We start from the raw sequence: 7,881 nt of genomic DNA on the forward strand, positions 1-7,881 counted from the left end.
AAAGGAGCTTGCCAATTGGCTTTTGAGGGAGTGACAGCTATAGTTGTAGCTAAGGATTCAAGTGTTCCCAGTAAGGAAGAATAAGTGATGAGAATGTATACAACAGAAAGGAAAGAAAGTAAAATATTACAAAGAGCAGGTAGTGGCATTGGACATAATTTGAGAGAATAAAAAGAAGGAAGTACATTTTAAAAAGAGACATGCCACCTAGACAGTTAATTTCCTTGTAGGGGACCACCTTATTATTTCACTTAACTTTTCACATAAGAAGAGGTCTTGGTGATGACTAGGGATGATGCACTGTCAAGATTGGGGAAGCATTCTGTCCTAGGCTATTTTGATTTGTTTCAACCAATATTTATAAGATGTGATAAAAAATGATAATGGTGAAGGTAAAAGGTTGGTACGAGAAGATAAGACCTGGCTGTGTTTTAGCTAATTCTGGTTACCTCTTTTCAAAATAAAGTAAGTTTCTTTTCTTATCCCTCTGAGTGTGCACGTGTGCATGTCTGTGCCTTGGGTTTTGATTACAAAATTTGCAATCATAACTAAACCACTGAATGTCTACTCAGTGCCAGGAACTGTGCAAATCACTGATCACATTTACTCTTCACAGCAACCTTTAAATGTAGTAACATTATCATTCCGGCTCTATAGATGGGGACATTGAATCTCAGAAAGATTAAAGAGATTTGCTGAAGTTCCCAAAGTTAATAAATGGCAGAGCCCAGATTCAAATCTAGGCAGTCTGGCTCCAGAGTCTTAGTTGTTAACAAATGTACTTTACTCTCAAATTTTATATTTGCTCTGAAAAAAAGGTACATAACCTCTTGTAAAAATTTCAGAAAATAAATTTATTTTCGTCTTCAGCTTTTTCATATCATATAGATAGTAAAGGATTTATGTAGCATATTAAAACTTTAATTAATGTAGACAGAATATGTACATAGCCTGGATTTCTGAGGGAAAATGTGATAAAATTTCCTCTTTCCTTTCTAAGAGCACATAACCTGAAAACGTCAGAGCTTCCACGTATGCATGTAAATGAGTAGTATTTGTCTTGAGATTATTTATTCATTGAGTGGAATGTTCCTGGTTGTATAATTTAGCATGAAGAGGTAAAAGTTTTTTCCCCACTTTTCTCCCCAAGTTGATTTTTCAGACATGAATTGCCTTTTACTACTTCTCTACAGGCAAATTTCTATTCATTTGACAAGATTCACATCAAACTGAATTCCCTAATAATTCCAGGGAATTAGTGGTAATTCCAGGGAATTAGTGGCTCTCTTTGTGGGATTATCTAGCACTCTCCATAAACCTCTCAGAACATGTTACTTTGAGCAATCATATCTTGAGGGCAAAGAGCTTCTATCTTATCTATTACCTGATGCATAGTAGGAATGTATTAGAAATAGTTGAGCTGATGAATAAATGAAAAATAGATTATTTCAGAATACTATTGTGAGCATTTCAAGCCTGAGTATAACAGCCCTTTGTTCTAAAGAGCACAAATGACTTTCGGAATTCCTGAGGTACAATAGAGATTTGGGGAACAAAAGATTTCATTTGTGGTCCAAATGAAACTCTTAAAGTAATTTTACTTGAAAGTCATAATGTGCACTGCCTGACTATGTTTTTTAAAAATATGACTGTTGATGGTGCTTTCTTCAGTTTTTTCTTTCCAATTCTGAATCTGTTCTTGATTGCCCTGAGTATCATCTTGCTGTTCAGAGTGAGTGTCCAATTATATTTAATTGCATCACTTTTCACAGTTAAAATTTCCACCATGACCAATTTTTCCGTGTTCCTGGATAGCTTTATGAGTAATCTATTATTTTTCTAATTTCCAATTAGAAATAATGACATGCTCAATTTGCTTCTTATGTTTGTCAAATGTATGTGTCTGTGAATATCAATTGCCTTCATTCAGTCTAGCAAAATTGTTTAATTCACTTTAATTATAAGTTTGCTATGTTTTCGCTTAGACCAAGCACACTATAAGATTCAACAGTTTTTTCTGCTATAACAATTATATTTCTCAGATGGCAAGTTATTGTGTCAGAACAATCAAATGACCGGAGATAGTTAGCCAAGGGGGATAATGGATACAAATGGAGGGTTTATTTGGCACACATAAGTGATTTGATTGTCTTTCTTTGCATCTCAAAGAGAATAAATTTCATATACTACCAGGCAGAAAAGATGAAAGGAGCCATTTCTACACCCTCCTATTTTAAATAATTTATTCAGTCTTTTTCCTGCAAATTTAGTAAAATCTGTTTTTCTGAGTGAAGTTATGCTTTTCTACCTAGAAGTAGAGAAGAAACCCAGTTCTGTATTTTCTATTTATGGATAGAAAGGGCCTTGTTTAGCAGCGGAATTTGAGTCAAGTGTTAGCATATGAGATAGCCACAAAATTGATGCTAAATTGAATTCACTGCCTCTCAGTCTGCAGTTAAAGCAGCTTCTCTTAAAGGATTACCTACTGCACATAATTTTGTCCTTTGCCCAGCTACATGAATATTATAGTAAGTTACAATAATTTATAACCAATTATTTCAACAAGCATTTCCTAAACCCTATCTAAATTCCCAGCACTATAGCAATCTGTGGAAGTTACAGCAGTGAATACAGTAGACCGAGACTTTGGGCAGCTTGCAATCTATAGGATCATGGGCATCAGACAAATTAACACAAGGGGCATAACCACAATTAGGGAGACATTTAGAGAGCTAATAAAGGCCAGTTAGAGTGATCTACCCAGGGTCACAACTGGGAGGAGGCCAAGTCAGGTGTTGAATATTTGCCCCAAACCTTATCAAAATGAGTAAAAGCACTTAAAGTCCTAATCTACCCACTGTACTCAGTAAAAGGCACAAAGGTTCCAGTATCTACGTATAGTGAAGCGTTAGAAAGACTGAAGGTTAATTTCCTACTTTTAAGACTTAGAAACAAAGTAAACACCACTTCCTGATCCTCAATTTTCTCATCTGTAAATTAAAGAAATCTACTGTATAATGTTCATATATTCAGTAGTGTTTTCTACATCACACTCAATAAATGATGGCTATTTATTTTAGTAAGACTGTGTGTGGACTTTTCAATAATGCAAGATTAAAAAAATGTAGAATTTTTGAAACAGATTTTTAATAAGCTCTTTCCTACTTGAATTCAGGTCAGTATAACTTCTAAATTTAGAGCCTATGTTTTGAATAATCTGAGATACCAATGCGTAGAAAGCTAGGGAACAGCCTACATGAAATAAAGATCATGGTAGCCTCCATCCTTTCCCCCATTCCACAACCCCCTTCTCTCTCTCTCTCTCTCTTCCCCTCTGTCTTCTTCCCCCTCTCTGCCTTTCAGCACTTGGAGTACATTTTTGTTTGTAACTGCTGAGGGAATTATCTGCAGTCTTTTTTGAGGAAAGGGAAATAGGAAGAAAGCATGGAGAAGAAAGGGGATTTTCAAGTTCAAAAGGTACCTAGTTTGTGCTCATCTTTTCTGAAATTTGAGAAGATTTAACTCTGAGTGTTCCCAACAACGTTTCTGGTAGACAATGCTTGTAGCGAATGAATGCATGAGCAGAAACTATATCCAACAAAACAAAACAAAAATAGATAAACTGAAATTAGAGAAAACCAGACGAAGCCCTAGTACATATTTGCTTTATGATTTTGGTAATATATACCAGGCTACTAGGTACAACTGAATAAGCTGGCCAATTGGTAGCAGCAAAATCTTTATCCTAAAGTCTTTATGTTTAAAATTATTTTCACATAAATGATTTTTTTTCTCCTGATTCAATTTTCAGTGAACACGTTTAAGAGCAAATATGTCAATTATAAGCACACAGGGCTTAAAATGCCAGTATTATAAGCATATTTTTTTCAGAAGATTTTTAAGCTTTTAAAAGAGAACTTTTTTTTAGGAGATAGAATATATTATTTCAATTTTTCTCTGCTCTTCACATTTTTTTCTCCTTAATGTAATCATAAGACAAATATATAGTGTCGAACTTCATGGGCTTAAAAAAAATCTTTCACCTGTAAATTCTTTCTCAATTTTCTATGCCCAGTAAGAAGAGATTTGGGATATGTCTCCAGGAGAACTGGGATTATTAAATGACATTTTCAATTGTTAGAGTTCTGTGTGAGTTAGAGACACTGAATTTAGTGGGCTCAATTTTAATCTGTTTTATAAGAAAGTGTCACTTTATATCATGTGAAAAAAATAATTCCTCAATTGGGACACAAAACATCAAAGTACTTCTTTGAACCTTTCAATATGTCTCCTAGCATAAAAACAAAAATCCTGTTTTTACTTTTCACGTCATACAGACTATTTTTTTTTTTAATCTGCCACCTAGATTACTTACCATTTTTATAAATCTCTGGCCGTCCTAACATTTAATATTCTTGTTTTAATGTTTACATGTCATGAAGACAAAGCATTTGAAATCTGTATTAAAAACTATTCTTTACTTAGGGTACATAAAACATGTTAACATTTCCAAATAAAGTATGGTGTTTGATATACAAGATTCATGTAGAATTGATTATCCAAGTGCTTCTTGAAAAATCCTTAGGATTATGATTTTACTTATCTCTAATCCCTTTTGATAATGGAGATAATGCAAATAGACATTGAAAGTTAATAGCATCGTCATATGGTGGAGATAGGCAATTTACCAAAAGCACATATCACTATTTTCCATAAGCATACACATACAAAGCATTTGCAGCCTCCACATCACATAAAATCACTAAAAGCAAAGCAAATAATTTAGGAAAATGTTATATATTCTACTAATCAGTGTCTTGTTTTCATTGTTTTCTGCAGTTTTTTAAACTAAATGTCTTTCTCCCATGTAGGATTGGCCTTTTGGAATTAAGTTGAAGACTCTGAAACTGTCTATTGTTATTGTTTGCTACTTAGAGCTATTTCCCCAAAGGACTGTAATCAGTTTGCTTCTAAAGAATATGTGATGTTTGAAAGAGAATGGCAGACAGAAAATTAAAAATAAAATAATTACGAAATGGAAATACATAAAGTAGGTTGCAAATTGTCTTATCATCTTTGGCCAATTAGTCTGAAACAAGCTCTAAACCCATGCTCTCAGAAATGTCAAATCTATATTTGTATCAAAAAGTGGTTCAATTTTAATCCATCCATATGCCTGTTATTTAGAAAAATAAATAGAAGACACCTGGAGACAAACATTGCAAAATGACTTTATTTACAGCTAATCAATATTGGGCAACCACATGGCTTTTTATGTTTTCTGTTATACCTGGCTCTAAAAGTACAAATATAGAACAGCCATAGATAGAGTCTGAGTTGACAGGTCAATAATAAACATGTATTTGTAACACTGATGACTTTCTGTTTAGAGATAGGCAATCTGGTAAATTTCTGTACACTTAAATCATTTCTTTAAAATTACTGAAATCACTGGATATGATAAAACTAGTCCATTGCTTCATATTCCAATGTATATGATTCTCTAAGTAATTCTAAGAGCTAAGTATATGACCATCTAAGTAATTCTAAGTAAATATATGTATATGTAATTCTAAGAACCAGCTAGTATTAAATACTGTCCTAAAAGTATAATATAATACATTTGCCTGTCTGTAGATAGAATTTCTATGTGTTTACTTACACTGTGTATACTTATATACACACAGCTATAAATTGGTAAGTACTTTTTGAATAAAATGATTATATTCATATTTCATAAAACTTACCCTTCTTGAGTTTGATGTGTCAGTGAAATTTTACCTTTGTCAAACTCTTCCAAGTCAGAGTCATTGTTTAAAGTAATATATTTTTCCTGCTTGTCTGCTTCCATCATTTTCATTTCTGAAAGTCTTGACTCAATAATCTCTGAAAGTCTGCTTAAATCCTAAGGTGATTTAAAAGCTATGCCTATAAATTCTATTTGTATCCTATAATAACATTTAGGAACAAACTTTGGGGTAGACAGCTTGTTAACCTGAGCTTCATAACTTAGTGTTGAGCCTGCAGCCCAAGAAGCCTGTGGGGTTTTTCTGCAAAAAGTTCCTCCCACTTTAACTGCAAGTAGGATTTCAGTTTCACCTTCACAGGACTGGATGTGGGGAGAGCAAAGGAGAGAACAAGTCTAGCAAGATAAAGAACTCACACGAGGGGAGGTGATGTGAAAGCAAATATCAATCAATAACCAACAACCTGTTTTGTGAATTTCGATCTAAGTTTTCCCTTCATCTGAAACTGTTAATAAAAAAGAGCCAAAAAATTTTTTAAAAGGCGGAACGACAGTCTCATTTTATTATTTATTTATTTATTTATTTGACGTTTAAGTTCATGGTTACAAGTGCAGGTTACATAGGAAAGCTTGTGTCATGGGGGTTTGTTGCACAGGTTATTTCATCACCCAGGTATTAAGCCTAGTACCCATTAGTTATCTTTCCTGACCCTCTCCCTCCCCCCCAACTCCACCTTCTGAAAGGCCCCAGCTTGTGGTGTTCCCTCCTCGTGTCAATGTGTATTACATACCCTAAAAGACACAGGCTTCAGGCTTCTTTTTTTTTTTTTTCGACGGAGTCTTGCTCTGTTGCCCAGGCTGGAGTGCAGTGGCGCCTCTAGGCTCACTGCAAGCTTTGCCTCCCGGGTTCACACCATTCTCCTGCCTCAGCCTCCCTAGTAGCTGGGACTATAGGTGCCCACCACCACACCAAGCTAATTTTTTGTATTTTTAGTAGAGACAGGATTTCATCCTGTTAGCCAGGATGGTCTTGATCTCCTGAGCTTGTGATCCTCCCGCCTCGGCCTCCCAAAGTGCTGGGATTACAGGCGTGAGCCACTGCGCCAGGCCAGTTTCATTCTTAATTCTGTGGCCATACACTAAACAGCATTCTTGAGCCAGATTTTTTTCTTTCTAGCTCAGGCTACTGTAGTCTCCACGTTCTGTGATGTCTTTTATTCAAGTAAGAATGCAAGTCCTTTCAGGTATCTTCAAAATCTTTATTCTGACATGTAACCCTGGCAATAAAGTATTAGTACCTATACATTGGATGTAAATAAAGCCCATTAATCATTTGTTTATCAAAAAGGTTCAGAAAATTAGTAGGTTGTTCATATGTGGACAATATTCTTATTAATCTATTAGTTCTGTTTGTTTTGCAAATAGTAGTTACTTGCACAGGCAATTGCCATCTTTTCATCTTTCTCTTAGAGAACTGGTTCTTAGGCTGGAACATTACATTCACTTGCGGAGTGTTTAAAAAAAAATCAGTGCCAGGGCCCCAATTCAGATAAATTAAATCACAATTTTTGAAGGTAGAACCATATATATATATATATTCATATATATATGAATTTTGAAGGTAGAACCCATATATATATATGAATTACTTAGAATTATATATATATATGATTCTCTAAGTAATTCCAAGAACTAAGTATATAACTAAGTAATTTTAAGTAATTATATATGTAATTCTAAGAACCAGCTACTATTAAAAAAATACTGTCCTAAAAGTCTATTTTCAGTTTATTCAGTAAGGTTTTTGGTTGCAAAGATCATAACCCTTACTGGCTTAGACAAAGGATTTTGGGTGTGATAGAATTTTGGCACCAAGCTTTTGTCCTTTTCCGGTAATGTGAGCTGGATATGGTGAACTGAATGGTTATAGAATGGTATTTCTTGAGTATGAAGTGAGTATGTTCTCTGTGTGAGAGAAAGAATAAAAGAGGCATCTGGTGATCTAATCAAAAGGGTTGGCTACGATGGAGACTGATGAGCTATTCATCAAATTGTTTATGTCTCTCTCGGACACATAGCTAGATGATATGCAGTTACATATGGCTATAGGACTGAGTTCCCAAAAACGGATGGTG

Source organism: Pongo pygmaeus, chromosome 3, assembly GCF_028885625.2.
Source record: "Pongo pygmaeus isolate AG05252 chromosome 3, NHGRI_mPonPyg2-v2.0_pri, whole genome shotgun sequence".
In the NCBI taxonomy this organism is placed as follows: Eukaryota; Metazoa; Chordata; class Mammalia; order Primates; family Hominidae; genus Pongo; species Pongo pygmaeus.